Here is a 15,128-nt window from a genome sequence, read left to right on the forward strand (position 1 = left end):
GGGACAGGGACAACCACAGAGAAACCAAGTAAGAGCAAGAGGCAGGTCTGAGACAGCCAGGAGGAGCTGGGCTTGGAGGAGAGGGCCCAGGGCCGTGCTGTTTAGAGTCATTCCCCCATGGATGGTGTTTAAAGCTCTGGAGCTAGACAAGGCCCCTAGGGACAGAAATGGGCAGGGCAGGGCAGGGCAGGAAGGTGGAGATCAAGTTCTCCACTGGTTTCACAGCTCTCTACCCCTGTGGAGGGGAAGTCCCACTCTGGGCATGTCACCTTCGGGTGGCCTCTGCCGGGAGGCGCCCACTGCTCTGCAGCCTTTGGGGTCTGTAGCTCTGTCTGAAACAGTCCTCAAGTATGCTAAGAGTCCTCGGCTGGCAATCGGTGCAACGTGGGTAACACACCCTAACTGCCACTTTCTCATGGTTCATTCATTCACTCATTCATTCATTCCTTCATGCACCTAATGAGCTGGGCCCTACCACAGAATCCAGCTTTCCTCATGAGGGCTGGGCCTTGGCCCCATCGAGGGCACAGCACAGAGATTTGGAGTCAAGATGCCACCAGGGTCCTTTCTGCAGCAGGCCCAGCGCCTGGCTCTGTGGCTTTTCTTTCTCTTCCTGTTTTTAACTTTGCCAGATGCTGCCTTAACGACAAGCGAGCCCTCTTCAAAATTCCCCAAACAGACATCTTACCCCTCTTTCCAGAGGAGGCCACCAGGCCCAGCGACCTCACAGCTCTCCCAGCTTCCCCGCACCAGAAGCATAAGGGGTGCCCTGCGCTTCCCACACCTGCTGCAAGACCAGGGAGAGTCCCCAGCCAGGCCACTTCCTGGTGCACAGGGACAGAGCGGGGAGAGGCCTTGCCTTTGCTCTCCCGCAGGTGTGAGTGCCCACCATACCTTGACCCTCTCTCTGTGCACCTGGGTCCTGGCGGAGGGGCTGGGCCAGGCCTTCCTGGCAGGGGCACCAGCCTTGGGTAAACGGATGCCCACAGTCCCTAGGTGCTGCCAGGGCAGGGCCTCCGGGCCATCTCCGCCGTGCGGGTAGGGCGGGCGCCCTGGATGCGCTCCCCGCGCCGGGCACCAGGCGTCGCCCCCGCTCCTCGCAGCGCCCGGGCCCCCGCCCCCGCCGCGGAGCCGCAGCCGGAGCAGGAGCAGAGGCGGCGGCGAGACCCGGCCGGCCGGACAAATTTCCTGCTCGGCTGCGGACGGCGGGAGGCAGGAGCCGGCAGAAGCGGCGGCAGGAACCCGCGGCCTCTGCGCGTCCCCGCGACCCTTCTTCGCGCCCGGCAGAGACAGCCGGGCGCCCCGGAGGGCGGCGGGCGGGCGCCCGGGAGATGCGGAGCCGCCGCGGCAGCGCGATCTGCGCGACCGGACCGGCCCCCCCAAGGTGAGCGCGCGTGTGCGGGCGGGGACCCTGCGCCCCTGAGCCCCTTCGGGGACCGTGCGCCCCAGGCGGCCCGAGCAGGCCGGGGATGCTGCCTCGGCCGCCGCCGCGGGAGGGAGGGGCCGCTCTGGGGCTCCCAGTCCCGACCCTGTCCCCGCCGCCCCCGCGGCGCTCCAGGTACCAGAGGCTGGGGACCGCGCGACCCCGGATTCTGGACCCCGGCCCGCGGCGCGTCCCCTCACCCGGAGTCTCCAGCCCAACTTGGCGACCACAGTGGAGGTGCTCACGCTCCCTCTCGGTAAACAGGAGCAGGACGCGCGTGTCTGCTGGTGGCGACAGTGCGCGGGGGCCGGCGGCAGGGCGGCGTACGTGAAAGCGGGCGACACGGAGAGCGGGTGCCGGGCGCGCGTGGGGGGCTGCGCACACGGTAGGCTGGAGGCTGGAGCCTTTGAAGAAAGTGGTTCGAGTTGTGCCAACTCGGGAAGGGGCCGGCGCGCTGCCACGGTGCTGCTCCGCAGCCGGGCGCCAGCTCCTTCCCAGGGAGGCAGGCAGAGCGGGACACAGCAGCCGCGGGGGGCTCGCTCTGAGGTACGGTGGGTAGACACTGGCAGGTGGTCCAATCCGGACTGCCACGATTTGCAGGGTCGGTGACCTCACAGGGCTCCCAGGCCAGAGGCCAGCGCGGTGCCAATTCTGAGCGCTCCCGGGACCATCTGGGGAAGGCCGGGCAACCCACAGGATGGGGAGGCAGAGCCAAGCCGGATGGAGACCGTGCTGGACCTGACCTAAATTCCTTCCAGGCATGCAAACCTTTCCAGAAAGGTTCGGCAATTATACTTGCAGAATTGTGATATTGATTTGTCTTGAGTAGTGACCATTCCATCAGAGTTTCAATCCAGGAAAGTCAAAGAAAGAATATAGCTCTCCGCTTGTATTTTAGAGTGAATGAGTGCATGGCTGACTTGAATGAACACCAGCAAAGAGTGATCACGTGATCCAGAAATTACTGTGTCCATGTCCAGTCAGCTCTGCGTTTGGCCCCAGGTACCCCTTGACCCAGGGACCCAGGGCGTGTGGAGGTCCTTGGGTCCCAAAGGTCCATGAAGTTCTGCCTCAGCCCACTAATGACTCTTGCCCATTTAAACTCTGTGTGTTGGGGGTGGGGATGCCAGTGGCTGGGGCCAGCATGTCACCACCATGGTCACTCGGCCTGCGTCGTATGGGCAGAACGCTGGTGTGAACAGGGTTGGGGATCTGTACTTTCCAGGCATAGGCTCTTGGCATTTGGGGAGCAAAAGGTCAGAGGTGAGATGGAACAGGCCCAAGAGGAGGGGGCTGCGCTGTCAGGGAGAGGGGCCTGACACAGCACCCAGCTCTTCCCATACAAGTCCCTGCTCCTGAATGTGACCTTGGGGGCCGAGGTTTTTGTTCATTAATGTTTGTGATGCCTGAGTCACCACCACTCCCTCCCTGCCTCAACAGACTATTCCCATGTGGACAAGAGCTAGGAGCTACGTTCGTCTCTGTAAAAGGCCAGGTCACTGTATGTGTCCAGATGCCTGAGACTTAATCACACAGTCCCTCATCAGTTCCAGTCAAACCAGTTGAGGGAAGTGGATGAGGGCGTTATTGTCTCTATGTGTGATGCTTCTTGGAGGCCCTGGGTGGACACAAAGTGAGGATACATTGGAAAGCCATACACAGAGGCCACCTCTCACTTCTGTGGGGGACCACCCAGCCGAGAGAGACCCATTCCCTGTGTCAGCACCCCCTCCTCCACAGAAGCCTGGAGGAGGTCCTGAAGCACTGTGTCCTGGTGGGAGTCCCATCTTCTCCAGGGATGCGTGTGTGTGCAAACCACTGTCCCCGAGAGTAGATGCGGCTGTGTGTGTAAATCATTGCCCCGAGAGGAGAGGCTGCTGTGTGTGCAAACCACTGCCCCTGAACCCCAAGAGAAGATGCAGTCACAGTGGGGGTGATGGCAGACGCATTGGTTTCAATTGGTGGAAGTATGCTTCTCCCAGCTGTGCCTCAGTGGGTCCACTGTGCTCCATCTCCACCACCATTAGCCTAGTCTAAGGTGCAATATTCCCTCCCTGCAGGCCAGAGGTGTGTTTCTACCCCCGGCCCCCGCTGCAGTTCTCATCCGCAGCTTCCCACTTGACATTTCTATCTGGAATATCAAATGCCCCTTGACTCAATGTGTCAAAATCAAACCTGTGATCTCCCCTCCCCTTCCAGTGTTGTCTTTATCCATCCAATGACACCAAACTCCATGTTGCTTCTGAAATATATGCCGCACTGTAGTTTCTGTAAAGAGAGGACAATACTGTATCTCCAGTGCCCAGCCACGTTCCTGCCCATGGAGCCTTGAGGACCACTACTGTCCATAGACAAACAAGTTGGAAGTGAGACCTTCCTGAAGCACAAGTGCCGATGGAGCAAGCGCGTGTTGTGTGGATGTTGTACGACTGCTAGGCAGCCACATGGTTGCTGACATGGATGGGCATGGTTCATCCAGGAGTCATGTGGCCAGTTCTTCTGGAGATGCTGGACTCACCTGCTAAAATGACTGTCAGCTTGGACCAGAGACACCCCAAGTGACCTCCCAGGGAGGAAGGCTTGGGATCAGGGAGGGAACAGGAGCGAAGCAGCCCTCTATTCCCTTGCCAGACAAGTCCTTTTCATTTATAACGTTTGAGTCACCCTTACAGAGCTTCTGTTGCCAAAGCAGGGATGAATGCATCCATGAGGGTAAACACCAGCCTTCTTAATATTTGAATATCACTTGGGGAAGATTGCAGTTCTGAGAACATCTCTGGTTTTTCTTTGGCTTGTTTCCTACGGAACCATGGCTTTGTCGTCTGTGAAGCTCCCAAGGCTTCCAGATCCCAAGACTCAGCTCCGTGCTGTCAGGCTCCTTCTCCCTTATCTCCATTTCAGGAACTCCTGCCCATACCTCAAGGCCCACCTCAAATGTCTCAGTCTCCACAAAGCCTTCCTGGACCCTCTACCTGAGAGGACTCTCTCTTACCCTTGGTTCCATAGAACGTTATTTGTGCCTGTTCTAAATCACTTACTGGACTCGATTTTGATGTCCAGATCACCTGCTCAGGTAGTTTATCTACTCCACTAGGCAGCCAGCGCTTTAAGGGTGGAGGGTGTGTCTCTGAGAGCGTGTACTGTGGGTTCAGGTGTGGATTCAGATTCTAACTCTGGTGTGGCCTTGGCTAAATGGCTCAAAATGCAGGCCTCAATGTTCTCTTCTGTAGAATTGTCTCTATTTCCCCAGGGTGCTGCTGTGAGGGAGACAAAGGATACATATGGTCTACAGGCCATGTGGCTGGTATGCAGTAAACTGTGGTTGTCTTTCCCCTACAACATCTAATGCTGTGCATTGCACATGTAAGAATCAGTGAAGTTGGAGGCTGGGTGCAGTGGTTCACACCTGTAATCCCAGCACTTTGGGAGGCCGAAGCAGACAGATCACTTGAGGCCAGGAATTCCAGACCAGCATGGGCAACATGGTGGAACTCTGTCTAGAAAAAACACAAATCAATTAGATGGGTGTGGTGCTGCACACCTGTAATCCCAGCTACTCATGAGTCTGAGGTGGGAGAATCATCTGAGCCTGGGAGGTCAGGGCTGCAGTGAGCCATGTTCACACCACTGCACTCCAGCCTGGTTGACAGAGTAAGACCCTGTCACAGAAAAAAAAAAAAAAAGAATCAATGAAATTTGAATGAATATATGAACTAAGCCAAAAACCTTATGAATAGATGGATACCTTTTGTGCATCATCCAGATTGGAAGGTCAAATCAGTATGGTGTGACACGCTAGATAACTTTATTTTTTTGCGTTGACAGTCTAAATAATTATTATGCAAATTTTTCATGATTAAGTATTTTAATCTCATAATGTTATTACTTACATGAAGCCCTCTATTCTTCAACATGCACCATTGACTCCAGTGATCGATGAGGCGGAAGTGCAGCTTGCTATGCACTTGAACCTGGGCTTGTGGCCTGAATTAAACCAGGCTGGGTGTGAGGCGCAGCGAAAGCAAACGAAACCCAGGCCGGAGAAGCAGTGTGGCTAGAATGAGGTATACGGAATCAGGGTAGAGCAGCTTCTAGATCAGAACTTAAATCTAGGAAGCTGGGGCCTGCCCTAGAAACTCTCAGAACTTCATTTTGCTTATCCAAAGAAAGGGGCTGACCCAGGCCATCTCTGAGCCCCTCACAGCTCCTGTGCTTCCACCCAATTTCACCCCTCCCCACCACTGGGAAGGAAGGGCTGCAGGAACCCAGGCGGGGTGCCTCCTGTTTCCTGGCTCAGCACTTAGCCACATGTCTCTCTGCTTTGTACACCAAATCTAGAGAGAGTGAGAGGCCTGTGGGTACGTGTAGCATGCTGCCAATTTTAGGTACTGGCTCTATACATATCAAAAGTTTATTTTGGAGGATTAACTTCTCATTATTTTGTCACTAGCATTTTTTTTTTTCACCCAGAGTGCTGGGTGATATTTTAGATGGTTGGGATTTTAGATCAGCCATACCTGAGGCAATAGGGGTTGGTTGAACATTACTAATCCTTGAGCAGACACAGGTGAGCAGTTGTGGGGTAGGTTGCTGCTGGATGTGGGTGAGGAGACCCCTAGTGTAGGGATTATGAAGCCAGCTTCCTTTTCTTCCCTGGGCTCCTGCTTTTCTCCCAGTCATACCCGTCGCGGTCCGCCCCGTCCAGGTGTTCCGCGTGGGGGTTTTTGATGTGGTGCACAGCCTTTGAACTATTACAACACCCCGTTCGCCATGAGAAACGTGGGCCCTCTGTCTGTCTTTCAACTATACGACTACTTCAGAGGCTTTGATTAAGCTTATGAAATAAAAATTCTTAATAATATATTTCAGAAAAATAAACATATTGTTTCCTATTGATTCCCAATGAAATAGAGGCCCGATAAAATATTTTAAAAGGACATCTGTTTTTAAAATATCTTTCAAATGCGATCAAGAATGTTCAGTTAATCTAGTCCATTATGTATATTGGAACAAGTAACAAAAGGGGCAGAGAAATCTTTCTGCCAAAAACAAATATGAAGTCCGGCAGGGAGTAAGGAAATGTTTGAAGAGAAAAAATGATTCTTAGTTATGTGCTAAACCAAACGTGTTTTGGGCCGGTGCTTTGATGTTACTGTTTGGTGGGTGGACAGTAAAGAACTGATAGGAAAACTTGTTTGAATCCCATGTCTGGGTGCTGGCAACACATTTGATCTAAGGGAAGGGCTAGCATGGGAACAATTGCGTTTGGCTGTGAGCTCCCCATGCAGGTATGTAACTGTCATCAGCTCCCAGGGATGGACAGCCGGTCACAATGCAGGGAGCTCAGAGCTCACTCTGTGCATATATGTGAAGTGGAGACATGGATGGATGAAGGTAACAGAACCCAATAGGTGCCTGTCCAGGTGGCAGGGGGAGGAGGCCAAGTGGAGGACGCTCTCCCCGCTGTGATTTTGCTCTGTCTGAGTACCAGCAGCAGGTGGAAGCCATGGGGCTTTGTTTTCAAGGGAGGCGACACAGCCTGGTTCTCAGCGAAAGGAATTAGGAGCAGAAGGATGGGATCAGATGGGGACCCATGAGACTGAGGCTCTGGACAAGGCAAGGGTCCTCCCCTGGCCCAGTGCGAGCCCACATCTTTACAGCGGGGAGCATAATGCCCCCAATGGATGCTTGGGGATCGGTGGAGGTGATGTGCGGAGGTCTGGCCACTCACCAAAGGGCCAGTGGTCTCACACAAGGCAAGGCCCAGGGGACCGGAATCAAAGGCCGGAGATGATGTCAGCCCTGACTTCTCCTCTAGAACAGTCGCTTTGTCCTCAAGGCACGTCACTTAATTTCTATTCGATAAATGCAGAAACATAATTTTTGGTTATTAATGTCCCTAAATCTGTTTGGACATTTCCAGCTGAACATTAGTCACAGTTTTGTACTAGGGAGAAAATTAGTTCCGTTTTTCTTCTCTACTGAGATTTTTAAATGTCCCATCACGTAGCCACTTGATTACAGTGTATTGTTTTAAATGACCTTTGTACTAAGTCCTTTTACTCCAGAAGAACTTGGCGTTTTCCAGGCTGTGTCTCAGCAGTAGGGCTCTCACAGGGCTGCATCACAGACTGCTTTGCTCTCCGCAGGGCGCTCTGAGGGTCAGGACCCACCCACCAAGCACAGCCCAAACAAGTGGACGCTCCCGTCCAGGCAGGTTCCAGGTGAAGCTCTGGGGAGCTCCAGCCTTCCTTTCTTCTCCGTTTGAAGAGGCCGGCCTCAGAGGTGGACTCCTCCTTCCGTGATTTGATGTCCGACCCCGGGACCATCCTCTCCACCCTTCCCCTACCTCGTCCACCAGCCTTTTGGTCTGAAATCCTTGTCATGGGGCAAAGCTTTTGATTTTGTTGTTGGAAACACTGTATACGGTGTGGCTGTGTGTCCCCCTCCATATTTCCTGTTGAAATGTGATGCCCAGTGTTGGAGGCAGGGCCTGGCAGGAGGTACTGGATCATGGGGGCAGGACCCTCACGATTACTAGGGCCATCCCTTTAGTGATGAGTGAGTTCTCGCTCAGTTAGTTCACATGAGATCTGGTCGTTTTAAAGAGTGTGGCACCCCACCCCCCGCCCCACTCTCTCTCTTGTTCCCACTCTCACTATGTGACATGCTGGCTCCCTCCCTTCTCTGCCTTGATTGGAAGCTTCCTGAGCCTCACCTGAAGCAGGTGCCAGCATTATGCTTTGTGCACAGCCTGCAGACCATGGGCCAATTAAACTTCATTTCTTATGAATTACCAGCCTCAGGTATTCCTTTATTGCAACCCAAGAGCAGACCAACACACACAGCACAGGTGGAAATACAGGCTTTGCCGACACCGACCGCCACTTTTTATGACACCATCATTCTTCCCAGGACAGGCTGTGCTCTTAACTCCTCTAACCCCATCTACTAGTTACAAAAGGTACTTTCAGGAAAAGGCTGGGTTGTTACTGAGAAAACATGGGACAGATCTTTGGAGGTGGGAAGGCCTCCAGCCTTCTCTGCGGACGAAAGAGTAAATCCTCCCTATGGAATTGCTCCAGCCGGTTTTCTAGATTCCAGAGAGACCTGCTAGTGAATTCAACTAAGAGGTTGGTTTTCAGCAAGACTATTTCCTACAGATGTCGGTGTTTCTTTCCAAATCCTTCCTCTCTTCAGGGCACTTTCCCACTGTTTTATACATAGGAGAGAAAGCACTTCTTAGATGCTGAGCTTCTATCTTCCAATATTTGTCAGCTGAGGAGACCTGGAAGTTCCCTTTCAATCTGGAATGTGAGCCCGGCATGCTGGGCATGAGATAAGGACCAAGGAGTGATCCAGGACAATTTCAGAGAGCACAGGGGTGGCATATCTTCATGTAGAGTGTGGAGCTAATATTCAGACCCAAATCCTGAATCTCTGAAGCAGAAGCTCTCACAATTCCTGGGGAGGAAATCAGTATGAGTTAATGAAAAGCCTGAATATTGTAGATTTTTATTACATTCAAGGATTTACAGTAACTCAATCCAGGCCAACAAAACATTGCCTTCAGGCACTTACTTTAATGAATAGAAAGCATGTAAATGCTCTTCCAAAGAGAATAACACATTTTCGCATCGTAAATATGTAAAAGTAAAACTCCTATACAAACTTAGTTGCACTAGGAAGTCTACTAACCAAAAAGAAACTTGTTTCTAGCCACATTATTTCAAATCATCCCAAAACTTACATGTTACTAGTAAAATGTTTCCTTGTGATTAACACTTTGTTCCAGTATGGTTTTCCTCTTTCTGAAAGCGACCTTAGTTTCATAAATAGTTGGACATTTAAGTACTGGACGAAAAAATACTCAGAAACAGTAACCTCGACCTTAGTTGTGAACTGCTGCTGACTCAGCACTCTCCTTTCCTAACTACTGCTGACCCAGCACTCCCCTTTCCTAACTACTGCTGACTCAGCACTCTCCTTTCCTAACTACTGCTGACTCAGCACTCTCCTTTCCTAACTACTGCTGACTCAGCACTCTCCTTTCCTAACTACTGCTGACTCAGCACTCCCCTTTCCTAACTACTGCTGACTCAGCACTCTCCTTCCTAACTACTGCTGACCCAGCACTCTCCTTTCCTAACTACTGCTGACTCAGCACTCTCCTTTCCTGCGCTCATAGCAGCACTTGATTCAGTACATCAGTAATTCAATAAATTACTTTTTGCCAAGACTGCGAGCATCAGCTAAAGTTCAGTCATCTATTGGAGATGTTATCAGTCTGTCAATTTAAATTCCTTGGCGCAAAGGCCAGATTTTGGCCCAAAGTAATATAAAAATGCAAGAGCCAGAAATTTAATAATTTTGTACTGTGTTGTGCCAAGCTAGGCCTATTCTTAGCTGGCCAGCAAAATTCTTTCAAAGGATATTTTTTGGTTTTCATCAAATGTAAGTAGTGTTTAGGAGTTCTTAATAGCATTTGGAAAGAACAAATGGAAGGATTAGATGTTTATTGACTACCTACAGGATACAGAGGCTCTCTGACTTACGATGGTTTCATTATAGTGTCTTAACTTTACATCGGGTTTACTGGGTACTGGCTGCATTTTGAACTTATGATATATTCTATTTACAATGGGTTCATCAGGATGTGACCTCACGGTAAGCCGAGGAGCATCAGTACACACTGTGCTCAGCACTGGAGTTACGGCATGATGTCTTGTGGCATCGTGTGGCTATTCCAGGTCCACAGGGAGACAGAACTCACTTCCAGAGAGTGTTAAATGTGATGCTGGATGCTCTTGCAGAGGAGTAGGGGCCTGGAAGGCCCTCCCCAGGTAGAGCAGTGACAAGATCTGGCTCTGTGTCCCCACTCACATCTCATCTTGAATTGTGATCCAGATAGGAATCCCCACATGTTGGGAGGGGCCTCGTAGGAGGTGATTAGATCCTGAGGGTGGTTCCTCCATGCTGTTCTCATGGTACTGAGTGAGTTCTCATGAGCTCTGCCAGTTTTATAAGGGGCTCTTCCCCCTTCGATGCCCACTTCTCCTTTCTGCCGCCTTCTGAGAAGGTGCCTTGCTTCCCCTTCCACCATGCTTGTAAGTTTCCTGAGGCCTCCCCAGCCATGCTGAACTCTTTCCTTTATAAACCACCCAGTCTTAGGCAGTTCTTTATAGCAGTATGAAAATGGACTAATACAACGAGGTTTGGTTTACTAGGCCGTTTTCTAGGCAGCTGACAGTGCTTGAGCATTGCAGACAGAGGGGCTGCCATGTGCTTGCCTGGCAGTGGAAAGCACTGTGTCCTGTCTGGGGAAGAGCAGGTGTCTGCCTGGAGCTGGAGCCCAGGGATGGAGGGGATGGGACAAGAGAGGTGGGAACACTTGTGTACCATCCAGGAGTCTGGATTCTGTCTGATGAACCAGCAGTTCTTAACCTGTCTTAAATTATGACCCCCTTTGAGATTCTAAGGACGACTCCGGACTCATTCTCCAGAAATACACATGTGTGCATATGTGTCATTGTTATAGTTTCAGTGAGTCTTTCCTAACACCTCTCCGCCAATCCTGAGGCTCATGGGTTCCAGGTGTGTCCTTTTTGTGTGGCCTGGCCAGCCCCGCAGAGCCCAGCAGCATGCTCAGCAGTAAGGCTGAGAAGGGGCCTTCTGCTGGCTCTGTGCCTGGTAAGCCAGAAGGGAGGTGATGGAGGAAATCAAGTCAGCTGGTTGGATTCATCAGCGACATGACCATGCTGGTGAGAGGATGAGGGTGAGAACGAAGGCCCCGAAGTGTTTGACTAGGGTGTTTGAATCACGCAGACCAGACCCAGGCTTACGGGATGACGACGCACCCGGGCTGTGAGGGGGAAGCCGCTCCAGTGTGTGGAATCCAAGCAGCTGATTCCAGCAGGGAGGGTCTGTCCAAGGGGAAGTGAAGACAGTTTTCAACATGAAACTGAAGGTGCCAACGTTTGTGCTTCACTGCGATAAACTGTCATCTTTCTTTATTAAATATTAGCTTATGGGGCCAGGTGTGGTGGCTCACGCCTGTAATCCCAACACTTTGTGAAGTTTAGGTTGGAGAATTGCTTGAGGCTAGGAGTTTGAGACCAGTCCCGGCAACATAATGATACTGTCTCTAAAATATTTTAAAATTAGCCAGGCATTGTGGTGTGTACCTGTAGTCCCAGCTACTCTGGGGGTGGAGGCAGGAGGATTGCTTGAGCCCAGGAGGTTAAGGCTGCAGTGAGCCATGATCACACAACTATACTCCAACTTTGGTGACAGGGTGAGACTCTGTCTCAGAGAAATTTTTTAATCTTGAAATTGGGTTACACTGTACATTCTTAGGGACTAGATAGTATTCCTAATAAAATGCAATGTAGGCCAGACACAGTGGCTCACACTTGTAATCCCAGCATTTTAGGAGGACAAGGTAGGCAGATCACGTAAGATCAGGAGTTCAAGACCAGCCAGGCCAGCACAGTGAAAACCTGTCTCTACTAAAAATACAAAAGTTAACTGGGCGTGGTGGGGCATGCCTATTGTAATCCCAGCTACTTGGGAGGCAGAGACAGGAGAATTGCTTGAACCCGGGAGGCAGAGTTTGCAGTGAGCCAAGATCACAACGCTGCATTCCAGCCCGGGCGACAGAGCAAGACACCATCTCAAAAAAAAAAGAAGAAGAAGAAGAATGTCATGTAATGAATCATTTAATGATGGCTGTTGTCATCAGACAAGTCGTCTCACAGGAGGTGAGATGTCTCCTGCTCCCACTTCAAAGCAGGTGGGAATGATCTCAAGAAGCTCCGTGAGATGACCCTCAGCCTCTGATGGCGACAAACGGGAGTCACCCGGCTCGCTCTCTGGCTCCTGTGACTCTTATCTAAAGACCTCAGGCTGGCTTGGAGCACCACATTTAAGTTTCCTTTTAAAAAGGAGAAAATCTAGATGGAAGCAATGAAGATTATGGAAGGAGTAAAAAACAGTAACTTGGGGGAAAGGCTGAAAGAATCTTGGCTTTTCATGCAAGCCAAGTCCCAGAGCTGGCTTCATGGCTGTTGGACCACCCCCACCCAGTCAGCATCCTGGCAGTTGTCACTTTGGCAGAGTCGGAGGTCAGACACACAATGACGGCAAGGGCAAAGGCAGGCCCTGCCCACGAGGAAGAATTATGGCTGTTGAGCGCCGATGTGTATTTCTCAAGGAGGGTGGAAGAGCCTTTTTGCAAAATTGCAGAGAACTGGCCTGACTGGGAAATGCAAGAATTTTCTTCCCTTTGGGGAAGAGGGAAGTTTAACTGAGGGTTCCTTGGGCTGCAACATGTCTCAAAGTCCTGGTTCTCAGAGACCCGGGGTGAATTTATGGGCACATCTATTGTAGGAGTTGTAGTTGTATTTTGAAGATGCAAAAATTCATTTTGGACCTTTATTTTACACATCAAACTTTACGCGGGTATGTTTCTGCGTTTCTGTGCAGGGCAGTGCCTAGGACCAAGGCAGATTTGGCTCAATCGATGTGCCCAGGAAATGGAATTCATTGCACACAGCAGAACCAGCCCTTAAAGGCATTGTGGCCAAATAAAAAAAGACAATTTTACTCATTTCTGCTGATTTTCTCAATAGCCTTTCTGATATGTTTGACTGTAACTAGAAGTGTCATTTTCCGTCCAAGTCTTTCAGCTCACCAAAAACCAAAGTTAAATTCTACCCTTGCGCTTTAGATGTTAACAATTTGAGAAGTTTGGCAAGCAATTTGATCTTCCTATTTAGACTCAGAGCTGGAGGCCAGCTGCAGATGAGGAAAGGGAGACTTGCCCAGGGCACGCTGCCTGCCCCTGCCGCCCGGGGTTGCCTTCTTCCTGCTCTGTGCTGCCCCTAATGGACTGACCCCTTATGCCTCCCTCCTGTGCCTGCAACACTGCTTATGGTGCTGGGCCTCAGGAAACCGAGGCCCCTCATCTGCATCCATAAGAAGAAAGCGCAGGTTATTCATCTGTTCAGACAGAAGTGCATTCCAACCTTTAGCGGAATCTGAAGGTGAGAAGCTATGACTTCATGATCGCATATCCATCTTCTGTCTGCGCGGCCCAGGGAGTGCTCAGCCTGGTCCTCTGGGTGTGGTTCCCGCCTGGCAAATTACTTCCAGGAGGTGCTTGAGAAGGCAGTAGCGTGTGGAAACATCTTATGTGCAGCATGCTTTTGTTTACAAATGATTTATTACTGGTTATGTCAAAAATACACATCCTGAATGAATGGGCAATACTGGGTAGAAATCAGTGACGTCGATCCTGGTTATTTTACTTAGTAATGGAGTTTTTTTTTTTTTTTTTTCGTCCTTTTCAGTGTAGCAGTAATTTGTAAATGCTGTAAAGAGGTTATGCTTTCTTTAGCGGCTTGGCATCTTGGAAATTGCAGCAGCCAGGCTTGGCGTGCTGTGTCCATTTTTAGCCCTAGCAGGCAGGAAGTATGGCCATGCTTTCCCAGGGGAACTGCTGCCAGTCTGTGGCTAGAATGATGTGGGGTGGGAGTTACTCAACTGTTTGAATGCAGTGGGCTTAGCTAATGCTAAGAAAGTGCATGGAGCCTGGGAAGCGATTGGTATCTGGTTACCCTGAGCTCGGCCCCTAGTAACAAAGGCATTTGTGAAGGCGGGAAAGCCTCTGTGAGAAGAGCTCCTGGAGTCTCACTGGCAAGGGGCGACGTCCTGGAGCATGAGGGATCTCTTGCTGTCCCTGCTTTGAGTCTGGCTGAGGGTGCCCTTTGCTCCCTGATCCCCAGCCAGAGTACAAGTTCCCAGATTGCTGGTGGGCATGTGACAGCCCACATAGCCACAGCACCCTCCCCTGCTTCTCCAACTCTCCTAGGTGGGGGAGTCCCAGTGGCAGAGGGACCAACCCCCATGACTGACAGCTATAATCCACCCAGAGTGTGTTTATGGGCAGGTCTACTACAGAGCCTCTGTACCTGAGTCTGGAGCAAACCCTCCTCTTTCATGGACTTCCCTGGTCTCTCCAGGAGGCCTCAATACAAATGCAGCTGTGTGATGCCACCCTACACACTGGGGGAGTGGGTCCGTCTCAGTCAGAGACCTCAGGGATGCACAAGATGGAAACGTGGCTCGAGTTCAGTCAAGTTTATAGGGGCTTCGACTCACAGAACTGAAAGCTCAGGTACAACTGGATCCACATGGCCAATGTTGCTACTGGGGCCCTGGCTTCCTCTCACATGTGCTCTGACAGACAGTCCTGTGGGGCCTCCAGCAAACTCACATTCTGTGTTCCCTGTGGAAGGAGAGGGCCTTTCCCTGCAGATTAACCCAGAAGTGAGTCTCCTTGGCTCTGACGAGCCAGGCTTGGGTAACTGGCCCATCCCCAAAGCTTCCTCAGTGTCTGGGACTTGCCCTGTTCTGATTGTTCAGTCTTGGGCCCCGTATCCTCCCAGGGGCCAGAGGTGGAGACAGAGCTCCTTTGGCAAGGTCCTATTTTCAGTGGGGGTCCAGGGCAATAGATGAAATAATGGTTATAACACCAGAGATCACTGGCCATGAGGGAGCACTTGCTGAGTGCCAGCCAGATCCTGTTCTAAGCACCGGGACATGTTAGCTGGGTCAGTGCTCATAGCTGCAATTCCAGGTGAGAATAGCAATCAGTGCATTATTGGTAGGAGGCAGTGGAGGCCCAGACAGGGGAGCAGCAGGG

At 51.3% G+C, this 15,128-nt stretch overlaps 1 protein-coding gene across 7 annotated transcripts in view; it reads left to right on the forward strand.

Annotated features, from left to right (window-relative positions):
* Window positions 1-1,127: 1,127 nt before the first annotated feature.
* PTPRE (protein tyrosine phosphatase receptor type E) overlaps window positions 1,128-15,128 on the forward strand; it is a 186,966-nt gene continuing 172,965 nt past the window's right edge. For 3 of the 7 annotated variants that reach the window (XM_078346773.1, XM_035269481.3, XM_078346781.1), the window contains exon 1: window positions 1,128-1,384. The gene's annotated coding sequence lies outside the window, so the exon portion shown is untranslated. The remainder of the gene's footprint in view (window positions 1,385-15,128) is intronic. The other 4 variants (XM_078346780.1, XM_078346770.1, XM_078346775.1 and 1 more) reach the window with 2 other exon arrangements.

This window comes from Callithrix jacchus, chromosome 12 (assembly GCF_049354715.1).
Source record: "Callithrix jacchus isolate 240 chromosome 12, calJac240_pri, whole genome shotgun sequence".
Lineage (NCBI taxonomy): Eukaryota > Metazoa > Chordata > Mammalia > Primates > Cebidae > Callithrix > Callithrix jacchus.